Source organism: Ascaphus truei, chromosome 12 (assembly GCF_040206685.1).
Source record: "Ascaphus truei isolate aAscTru1 chromosome 12, aAscTru1.hap1, whole genome shotgun sequence".
Classification (NCBI taxonomy): domain Eukaryota; kingdom Metazoa; phylum Chordata; class Amphibia; order Anura; family Ascaphidae; genus Ascaphus; species Ascaphus truei.
The window spans coordinates 31605612-31617402 of NC_134494.1; the positions used below are offsets into that span (position 1 = coordinate 31605612).

An 11791-nucleotide genomic window follows, 5' to 3' on the forward strand; every position below is an offset into this window, starting at 1 on the left:
AGTAGGATGGGGTTTGGAAAGCAGAAGGGTAGGGGTTTGAGTGTGTCCAACCTTCATGTATGTACATATATAAGGAGCCTCCGTTTGGTTTAAGTAATATTTAATTATTATCTGTAACTACAATGCTGTTAACCCCTTCAAAGCTGGAAAGGGATGCCATCGTCCCATTCATATACACACAGACCACATACAGCCGCGACATTTTAAGAATCCAGCACTATGTAGAATACCTGAGAGCCTCAGGGCCAACACGTTGTACAAACTCTGGCATATAATCAGTCACTTTCCAGGGGATTCCGCTCTCCAACTGGGCACTGATCTGCCATAGCATGCGTCCCTACTAAAGCCCAGAGCCACAAAAGGGTGCTAAGCTTTAGCATGCCTTTACTCCCATTAATATCAATTATTCCCATTGCTATGAATGGGAGTAAAGTTGGGGTAAAGCTTAGCACCCTTTTGTGGATCTGAGCCTAAGAACTGATAACATGGACAGGTGCGACTGGGGAAAACCCTAGCTGCCTGGAAAGCTGATGCAGGTAAATATTATAGGAGAACATATCTATCACATTAATGTTATTCCCATCACTGAAACGTCTTTACCAGGGGTGGGCAACCTCAATCCTTAAGTGCCACTAACAGGACAGGTTTTCAGGATAGCCCTGCTTCAGCTCAGTCATAGACAAACACATTCTTCAAATTGCAGGTCTCCTCTAGGACAGAGGTACAAAGCTGAGCTCTACTCACAAGTTCAAAATGAAGTTCTCCATTTAATGTGACAGTCAAGAACAGAGGAGGGACAACGTTTCAGCTCCCATACGGACCTTTCATCAGGTCAGTCATAAGCTGAGCCGCCTGTGCTGAAGCAGAGATATCCTGAAAATCTGATCTGCTGGTGGCCCTTCAGGATGGGAGTTGCCCACCCCTAATCTATACGCTGTTTGTAAGACCAGGATGAGACTCTCAAAGGCAACTTGTACCACCGATGTGTGAAAGATAAACAAACAGCTTCCTATGTCTAACGTTATGGGTATCAGGATAGAAATGAGCTATCTCATTGGCCTATTTCTTGTTTCTCTTCCCTTTCCTAGGCATCTAGTTTAGTCTGCTGAGACCCAGCAACTTAACCTGTATCACAATCCTCCAGGTAAGAGGGCCCTTCTCTGGAGTTGACTCCAGTGTCACTTGAGGTTGGCTGATATTTCTTTTTCCCATTTCAGGAAAGCTCTCCCGACTTCACAGTCTGGTTACCACCTGCAGGAATTCCTCTCTGCTGTTCTGGTGTTGGGCAGCAGGTGTCAGCCTTTGCAAAGCTGGACTAGGTGGTGTGGATGATGTGGATGACCAAGTATTGCTCAGAAATTCTTCCCATGGCTTTCCCACAACCCCCTTAGCACAGAGGTGGTATAACGTATAATATTCCGCACATCCCATCTACACCTAAAACAGTGAGGGTAGAGTGTGGCTACTTAATAAGTTGTAAGTACCCCTTCAGTGCTGGAGCATAGTGCAACACATTGCCCTGTTATACAGTGGGGTCCCTCAAGCACTAAAAGGGTGAAACAGCGTCTTTGTAAACACAGTTCCTCTCTCTCCTAAATGTAGCTTATCCTTAGTGCAGTGTTTTCCTTAGTGCAAGGGTGGCCAACTCCAGTTCTCAAGGGCCACCAACAGGTCAGGCTGTCAGGATATCCCTGCTTCAGCACAGGTGGCTCAATCAGTGGCTCAGTCCAACTGCTTCATCGACAAATAATATTGTCCACCTCTTTTTCCCCCCATCATATTCTTTAAGGTAAATATTCCCTCTGCAGCTGTGGAGCTCTGTGGACATTAGACATTAATCTAGACTTACGAGAATGTCCTGTAAACCAAATGTCTGGGAAATAGGTTATCAAAATGGTTCCCAAGGTTGCGTGATCAGCTTTAAATGTACCGTATGTCCATTTCTTGAGTAATATTCATTGGTGACATTTGTATGCCTGAAAGGAATCCCCTTAACAGTCTATTAAAAGACGATACCCAGCTACACACATATAGGAAGGCAGGAGCTATTTTTTTGGGTGGGGTTGGTGCAAATGTTTACTAAAATTAGTAACATACATACATTACGATATTGTAAAAATGTGTCATTCACGCACGTTCTATATCAAACCCTATGCACACATAAGAAAAAATATGGAAGGGAAAAAGTTTTGTGGGTACCATTGTAATATGCAACTATTTCTTACAGCAGTTATTACAGGTTCAGGTTCGTTTAGATGCAAAGGATAGGCTCAGTCCTCAGGATATTGCCTCCATGTATGACCTGCAGATAGAATAATAAACAGAGATCAAAAATAAGCTAATTCCCAGTGTATAACAAAAGACAAGAAACCCCAGTGCTACATCAAATATGAACAATGATAGTTAAATACTTAACTGTTTTTCTTCTCATACGCGAGGGTTATTTAGGTAAATTCTTTGGCCAATGCATTATAAGCTTTCAAACCAGGCCAAGGTTTCCCCTCTTTGGTTGGTCCTAACTCTCTCTGCATATGTTCTCTTTACCCCTCTGATGGAGGAAGACGTGTTAATGGACTGCATCACAGGAACTGCTATCCAAAAGTGGGCTGGGTGAGGAGGGGTCACTAACCTCCACATAATTGTCACCAATTGATATTTACAAACACACACAGCCCCTGCAAGCTCAGAACCCAGACACACCATATATATTTGTGTTAAAAGAAGTGCTACTGCTTTTGTGACCTAATGTAGTTTAACAAAAGGCAAGAAACCCCAGTGCTATATCCAATATGACACATTATATAGTTAAATACTCATCTGTTTTTCTTCTCATAAGTATGTGTGCAGACCTCTCTGAGCATGAATATTATTATATTATTTACTGTTTGTTGATTGCTTATAAGAAGCTTATATTGGGCGTTGTCCCCACAGTTTCCTTACTGGCACAAGGCGTTATTGTTCATGTAGCCATATGTAATGAGTCAAAAATATTCTGTTTCTCTTAGAGGTGAAAACCTAGCGCATATTACCAAACACCCTATTCTCTGTATAGACCACAAAATAGGGGCAGAACAAGGTCATTTAATCCCATGAAAGTATATTTTTGTTTCATTTCATGTTTGAAATTGACCTTTACTTTGCAAAATCATATAAGCAAGACATGTTACTGGTCAAGCTAATTAGACATATAAGTTTGTTATCATTGCATCTACCCCATGGTTAATAAAAAGGTGTTTAATGGGGGTCATGTACTGCAGACGGTTCCCACGAGAAGTAGTGACGTGTGAATTGAATCTCCATTCTCAGGACAGTCACAATGTAGCATTACAGAAATCATCATGCAACTTACCCAGGTGGATGGAAACCCTTACTTACATAGGTTTTGGTACTGTGCATTATATCATGGGGAAAAACAGCCCACATTGTTTTACTATCATGAACATGTATCCTCCTGTTCCATGTAATACATGTAGAGCAGGGATTCTCAACTCGAGTCCTTGAGAACTCCCCCGCCCCCCCCCCCCCAACAGATCAGGTTTTCAGGAAATCCCTGCTTTAGCACAAGTGGTGCAGTCAAAGACTGAGCCAGTGATTGAGCCACCTGTGCTGAAGCAGGAATATCCTAAAAATCTGACCTGTTGAGGGGCTTTAACGACTGGAGTTAAGAAACCCTGCATGCACAGGAAAGCCGGGGAAGGCCTAGAGACAGCAGGATAAGATGCAGGCCCGCTATGGGACCTTACTGGAAAATATAGAGCAGTATGTTAGTTTTTGTCGCATTTACAGAAATGAGTTTATTTTTGTTCTGGGGCAAAAGCTGCTCTTTCGTGTTCAGCATACACCTAATAGATAGATGGGGATAGATGGCCCCCTTTATTAGCCAAAGGCTTACTGAAAGCATTAAGGTTTTGCATATCCAGGGTTCAATTAACACGCACTGTGCTGGCAGGTACAGCAACCCAATAAATAACAATTGCGTCTCAGGCTTCTCTTGAGCCAAATGGTTTCATCATTCTAATATTGAGTACATTTGTATTTATTATTTTCCCTGTTCTTTAACCTAGACATGTTACAATTATAATTGGAGATGTGCACTCAAACTGAGCCCAATTGTTATGCTTTTGCTACAACTCATCGAAAGGTTTTGTGTTTTGGATTATTTAGAATATGTGAATTTGATGCAAATGCAAAGGAGTTTATTGCAGGTGTTGACATCTGTGCCTGGTGGAAGGAAAGAAGACACATTTGGCTTAAACCAAGGGTCAAGCATGGCGAACAAAATGTAGTGCTCCAAAGTAATTATGGTGGAGACCCTTGGGTCCTCATAACGCACATAAATGAGGTGATGAACAAGGCCAACATATTTAGAACTAGAACCATCATTTTTCGTATGGTTCTTCTGCTTCTTCATCTGATTTTTCGAGAAATTTGGTGAGTGCCTAGCACTGTCTGAACTCACTTCCCATGTTTCTATTTCAAATGGTTTAAGAATTCACACAAAAATGCAAGGGTTCTCCAGTGTGCTGGAGAAAGATAACTTCCTCCTTTCCCTATCTTGAGGGACGCTGTGTAGCTGCTGATGGCTTGTTGCTGTTCCTGAAGTCACTGAAGCATATAGAATGTGGAATTCCACCCAGTTCCAACCTCTTGCTTCAGTTACTGGCATGGCACATTACACTTTTGTTGCAGCTCTTGCGCTTTTCTGCATGGTGTTGCTGAATGTCGAAACTGACCAGAGATGTTACATGCGACAGCCAGCTTCTCTTGTCCAGATTTATCATATTTCAGACAGTTCAGTACCATGAAGTGTATGCAAAATGAGGAATGTGTTCAAACTCTCCAAGTCGTGGGGCACGGAAAATGTTTGCTAGATTATTGAAAATTATGAAGTCCAAGAAGGTTCAGCCGTTTTGAAATGACATTCCTCAGTTTATGCAAGAGATTGACACCAGTATGCTTCTTAGTGAAGCCAGCAATATATAAACCAGCTTGCCTGTGAATGATCTTTTTCAACCACATGCTAGTAGACAGAGAAGTTGATGAAGCTGCTGCTGTTGTTGATATCCAATGGGCTGTCATAATCATTTAGGCCTTAGTTTCACCAATACCACTTGTCCACATGTCCATAGTTAACTGGATAGTTGTCACCATGGTATTTTTCATAGCTGTGGTGCCTTGATCCTGCAGTTCCATGTACAAATCTGGAATGGCTTTTCTAGAGAAATGAAATGGAATTTCGTATTGGGGCCCGATACCCTCCACTAATCTGTGGAAGCCTATCGAATAATTAGTTGATATAGGACGCAGATCTAATGGCACGCGCCAGCAGGTGCAATAGCACATAATCCACGACTCTTTTTCACACACAGCTAATGCTTCACAATGATGGCTGCTCCTGCTGGGATGTTGTGTGTGTCATGCTGCAATGCACCAGTGGGAACAATAATGGCTGCTACATCTGTAGCAGCCTTGGCTCTAGCCATCGACCGTGTGATAGGGTGTTTGGGATCCAACTTCTTTCCTTTTTTGAATAATTGTCAGATAGATGTTTGGGACCAGTATAGTTATGTTGGAAAGATGGCTTAGCATTAGACTTTTTCTTCAACATCTGTGGAGACAGCTCCATCAGCACCTGGGGATTCTTGAGAAGGGGTGTTAGTATGGGATATTACTTTTGTTGTTGATGTTTTGGAGTTGATGATTCTGATTAAACATATTAACTAATGCTAATGCCGCTAGTTGATTGTGAGCTCGCCTTGGATTGATCTGAGAGTAAATGAGTTCAGTACAAGTGACGTAACGTACAGGAAGTGCCAAGGTGGGCCGTGTTTCTACCGCTTATTTTTGTATGACAAATGCTGCAAGTTGTCTGGGACATATTGTCTGGGTTAGAGTAGAACACTTTCCAAGCACAAGAGGTGCATATGCCTTTCTTGATATTGTGCTTGTCATGATTATGGATGCCCATTTCTGGTTTTCACTATCTACTGTAATACATCATAATCATCAACACCTTCAACACTGGCATCTTCATCCACGTCAAGTTTTATAGAAGCATTAACTTCAACCAGAGCATCCTTGTTAATAGTGATTTCATCAACTGGGACTTGAGAAACTGGGGGATGCGACTGGGAAGGGGAGAGGATGGGTGCATGCTGCTGCACAGTATTAGAAATGTGATCTCTTGGCTACCTTTGTTGGACTTTGTGGCTACCTTTGTTGGACTGTCCGAAGGTTTATTATAGGAAAGGCCGAGGTACAGGAGGGACAACTTCTTTCTTCCTCTGACTCCGTGTGCTTATTTTTCGATCACTCAGTCTCAGACTCAGACATGGTGTTAAGAGACCTGTACTCAGTATCATCAGACAGAAGAAGGTGAACGAGAAGAAGATGGATGACCTTGAGCACTTTCTTTCAGACTGGGCCCTCTAGTATTAATAGAAGTAGTACATGTAGATACTCTGAGTCTTTCCTTGCCACTGTGGACTGGAGTTGAGAACCCCTGGTGTAATGTATACTGGTAGAGAGAGTAGAGACAGGTTAGATGGGCAAGTTATATTCGATATGAGTACGTGTGTCCTATAAAATATATTTACAATGGTATTATATAAGCCAAATGATTGACTGACTGGTACAGTTAGGTATTATATATTCTTAGAGAATAGGACTGGAGACATGCCAGATGGTGGTATATCTCTGATTACCTATATAACGTAACCAACAGGTAGCCACCATACAAGGGGGGCATGTTAGTAATAACCAATAACCTATAACTTGTAAAAGCCAACTGGAACGAATTAACTAGTACTGTCAGATAAGTTAACTATATTAATTTCTGACTGAGCAAAAGAGTAGTATACAGGTCATTTGGTGGTCTCTCTCTCTCTCTCTCTCTCTCTCTCTCTCTCTCTCTCTCTCTCTCTCTCTCTCTCTCTCTCTCTCTATGCCTAGAGTAGTAGATTACAATTACATGTAAAATATATTTATATATTAAAAAACACCACTACGGATAAGAGTGTATTAGACGTTAATCCAGTTGTACCCAGCTGGAACTGATTGCCTGGGTACAGATAGAATGGAGACTGGACAGCTTGTGGGGCTAAAAAAATCATAGAATTTGAATATTACTTGTCCCAGGTAACCAAACTGAAATGGAGGAGCTACACGTGAGATGGGCACAGGGGGGTTGGGGGGGGCTTCTCTCTTCTTAACACTAATTCCAGTTGTAACCCTTGCTGCCAGGCTTATAGGGAGTTTACATCGTTGTACAGTGTTGGCTACTCAGCATGGGTTACCTTGACTCAGGGTGCTGGATTCAGGTGGCTGGGCGATGAGGTAGCGGGAATGGAAATAATGGGTGCCAGGAACTTTTATAGTACATTATTAGTCTTGTATTCATGTCCCCAAGCACTCCTGCTACAACATTGTACAATTTTTCTAGTAGTTATACATGAATACTGTGCTTCCATAAGTGCCCACTCTTAACACGCAAATTGATGTGTATTGACTTAGTTGCTCTACTGGTGTCGGACCCGGCACCCTTTTGTTGCTTCGGAATAATCTGTATATTACTCCAGTTACACTAGGCCTATTACGGGAATTCTGGCTGGTCCTTTGTAATTGACAACAGTACCTTTGGCCTGTTTGGGAACTGCCACTTCCATACAGACTGAAACAAGTATTACTGCGGATCCGTGGCTAGAGCCGATCCGCCGGCACCCGGGAGCCCTCTTTCTGAGGCCCTCTGTGGCGTGCCACTTTCCTATCTTTGGGACCTGCTGGACTCCACTACCATTCTTCTGGGATCCTAACTTAAAGGGCACTGTCCCTCTCTACAACAAAATAAATAAAGTGGGGCCTACTATTTTATGGGTCTATCCCCATCTCCTCTCCCAGAGCCTCCTCTCCTTGTATCCTCCAAGAACCGCCTCCCCTTACTAAATACTCTCCTGTGACATCAGAATCCCTATGGTATCACTGGGTGGGGGCCAACATACCTTCTAGTAACCCTTTAGGGGGGGAGGGTTACACAGTAATCTAACCAGTCATATTCGCTGTTGTTGTTATATTAAAGGCTTTAACCTAGAACCTTAGGCAGCCTGAGGCTAGGGCACTAGAGACACTAGTGAAACTTTTCAGCACCCTGGGCAGCAACCCCCACTGTGTATCCCAGTACAGTATTGGAGACTGTCTGGCTTCACACTCTTCGAACTGTACATCTATTTTAGTTGAATTAAATGACTCCTATTCGTTTTGGTCGTGACTCCTGGCACCACTAAACTGGAGAAAAACAAAAACATTCCAATTAACATCCATCTGTAAAAGGAAAGCTCAAGCATGGGAAGGAAACCCCAGCATCCAAACACCTCCCTGCATCCTGCTACCACTGCAAAGGTGAGTTCATTCTGTCAATCAGTTTTGGTTCACTTTATCAAATGCCCAGAATAAGACAGTATGTATCCCTCTCACGTACAGTATCTGGGGGCTAGCAATCAATTAATCACATCAGCAATCAACAGCAATCGAACTTTAACAGTGTGACTGAAAAGGGATTTCATTGTTTGCTGTAAACCTTGAGCAATAATATCAAATGTATCTTATTTTACATTCAACATAATGTCTGGGATCCAGTGGAGGCTGGGAGTGACAATACATTACATCAGAAAACAATGCGTATGGCTACATTACATGAAAAATAAATAAGAATTCAGAATCCTAGGTTGCAACCCTTGTGCTAAATAGACAATCAGATTGCCCAAGTGGGATTTCTTTAGTTTTTAATTCGTTCACCACCCAGGGTACATGCGACTTAAACTGGAAGCGGGCTTATGATATTAAAAGTAATTCAGGACGGATTACTAAATGAACTAGGCTCTCATACAGTGGCTCAATGGACTGTAAAAAGGAGTTAAACTCTGAGAAATAATATTATACCTTTTTTTTACAAATTAATTACTGGACTCATTTTATGGGCCTTTTTTTACACTTTTACACTTAGCTTGGAAATGCACTTGGAAGAGAGAAATGTAAGGGGTTGGGTTACAATGATTTAGGTCCTAACCACCTGTAAGGCCATTCACATGCCTGAGAGAACAGCAAAACTAGAAGGACACATGTGCAGGTCAGAGAGCTGTTTCTGGGATTCCCCTGTCAGCACCCACCTCACATACTAACTATCAGGTGAGGGCTGCAAACAAAGCTATTCTTGCATTGATTACAGTTTATTGGCATTGGAAAATTAATTGTCTGCAACAGCAAATTGATAATAATTAACTGAGCTAATAAAAAGCTGGCTGTACAGAAAGGATTGGAAATGAACTGCATCCTGATTATTTCCCACGGAATTATGTATTTGTATGAATTATGTGTTTATTGCAGATTACTTTTAGACTTTATATCCACCCTAAAATATAATCCAAGCAAGATTTTAGCTAGATCCTCAAATTAAGATGGGTAAATGGGGGTAAACCCAGTGATGCAGGACTACACCCCATGCCCTAGTATACATTTATTTCCTTACAGACACCTTGTCCCCCTTTCCATGATAGGACAGGGTTTCTGCAGAACATACAAGAGGATAAAAAAAACATAATTATTATATATTTTCAGAGGAATAATATTATATGTACCTCTGAAAATATAACCCTATTTGCTTCTTTATTTTGTGCATTAAGCACCAGGAAACATCTTTAAGATAGCGAATAATCATTCTATTCTGTGGGACATTAGGCTGAAGCAGATGCATCGTACAGCCCTGTTTTGGGGCATATCATTCTATTTCCTGGTGTGAAAAGCATCTCCATTGTGCTGTGCAATGTCTATGGGAGAGGAGTGAATAGGTGCTAAGGTGTAATAATAAAAGAGTGATGTGTGCTTGATAGTGTGTTCGTGTTTTTGTGTGTGTGTGTGTGTGTGTGTGTGTGTGTGTGTGTGTGTGTGTGTGTGTTTGAGAGTGTGAGAGAGAGAGAGAGAGAGAGAGAGAGAGAGAGAGAGAGAGAGAGAGAGAGAGAGAGAGAGAGAATGAGAGAATGAGAGAGAGAGAGAATGAGAGAGAGAGAGAATGAGAGAGAGAGAGAATGAGAGAGAGAGAATGAGAGAAAGAATGAGAGGGAGTGAGAGGGAGAGGGGGAGATGCTGTCCACGCAGTCTGGGAGTCTGAGCTTTGCTGATTCCGTGGGAGACTAAGCAGGGTGCGTGGGCGCAGAAAACAGGAAAGCAGGGCTATAGATTCTGTTATTTGCGTCACCCCAGGAGACCAGGCTGTTTTCCTGACAAATATAAAGAATGAATCCCAGTTATATCAATATCTCCCTTTCTGTAAGATGGTGCAGTGGACACAAAGATCCTTCCCTTGCCCAACACTGTGTGTGTGTGTGTGTGTGTGTGTGTGTGTGTGTGTGTGTGTGTGTGTGTGTGTGTGTGTGTGTGTGTGTGTGTGTGTGTGTGTGTGTGTGTGTGTGTGTGTGTGTGTGTGTGTGTGTGTGTGTGTGTGTGTGTGTGTGTGTGTGTGTGTGTGTGTGTGTGTGTGTGTGTGTGTGTGTGTGTGTGTGTTACTATTTTTACATATTGCTATTATATTTAGGGGAGACTGGTACATGGAAATCTGCAGTGAAAACCTGGATCCAATAAACAGCTCTTTTCTCAGTGTAAGAAAAGCCATTTTCTGATCAAATCTGAAGCTCCCAGCGCCGCTTCTAAGCAGCCAGGTCCTCTGAAGAGGAGAATCTGAACGTGACGTCAATCGCTGACAACTGACGCAGCCTTCCAGGGGAGAATCAGGCTGGGTCTTTAATTATTATATACCTCCTCCTTCTTCCCCTGCATCCCTTATGTAGAGGATTACTGGGACACCCCTTCCCCCTCCCAAAATACCAAGTCTCACCCACCACAATCCATGTTCCGTTTATAGAATCTCTGTGCCCAAAATAAAAAGGCTGAAAATAATGCAGAGGGTTGATGTCAGGACAGCTGTGTAAGGGATACATCTGCCCTGCCCCGCATTATTCTGCACAGTAATAACCCAAGAGGGACCCGTGCGGGGAGGGATGGGGTAATAAGGGTAAATAAATAAGAAAATCAGGGGATTGTGATGTCTGCAAACAGGCAGAAACAGGAGAGAGAGAGAGAAAGAGAAAGAGGGGGGGGGAGAGAGATGGGGAGAGGGACATTGACTGGGGGATGTGTGTCAAGGCAAAAGTGAACAAATTGTGCACTTTATTAAAGGAAAAAAATTCCCAATGAAATCAATACGATTGTATTCTTTAATGCAGTTTATTTTGCCCCAGAATGGCATAATTTTAGTTTTGATACACAGCCCCCCGCTGTGTGTTGTGTGGTCTGTGCTTATTTTGTACAGTTTGATATATACATGTTTAGTCTCTGCAATGTTATTACTGCATTGGAAATGGTGTGGCAAAATGTAAAGAGAGAAACTGGATGTACATTGAATGTTTTGGACGCAGAGACCCAGAGACCCAGAGAAATGCCTTTGTGTGTGTGTGGGGATCTTTTTTTTTTTTTTTTTTTCCCTGTCTAAAAATAGCATCAGGGGTTTGATTGTGCGCCAGAAATAGACTGAGGGTTTCACTGGTATAAAAAGACAGCGCTGGGAGAAGGAGCCTGGACTCCAGCTTATAGCTGCTTTCTTTTTTTAACTCTGCCTGAAAATTAATTGTTGGATTTTTCCTCTCCCTCTCTCTCTCTCTCTTTTATTTCTCTCTCTCCTTCTTACTGTCACTGTGCTTTCTTCTGTATAACCAAGGATTCCCAGCTATGGTAAGTAATGGAAATG

The 11791-nt window shown here is 42.3% G+C and overlaps 1 long non-coding RNA gene across 1 annotated transcript in view; it reads left to right on the forward strand.

Annotated features, from left to right (window-relative positions):
• Positions 1–11221: 11221 nt before the first annotated feature.
• LOC142464086 (uncharacterized) overlaps positions 11222–11791 on the forward strand; it is an 86734-nt gene continuing 86164 nt past the window's right edge. The window contains exon 1 of the long non-coding RNA XR_012787568.1: positions 11222–11775. This is a non-coding gene — a long non-coding RNA (uncharacterized LOC142464086). The remainder of the gene's footprint in view (positions 11776–11791) is intronic.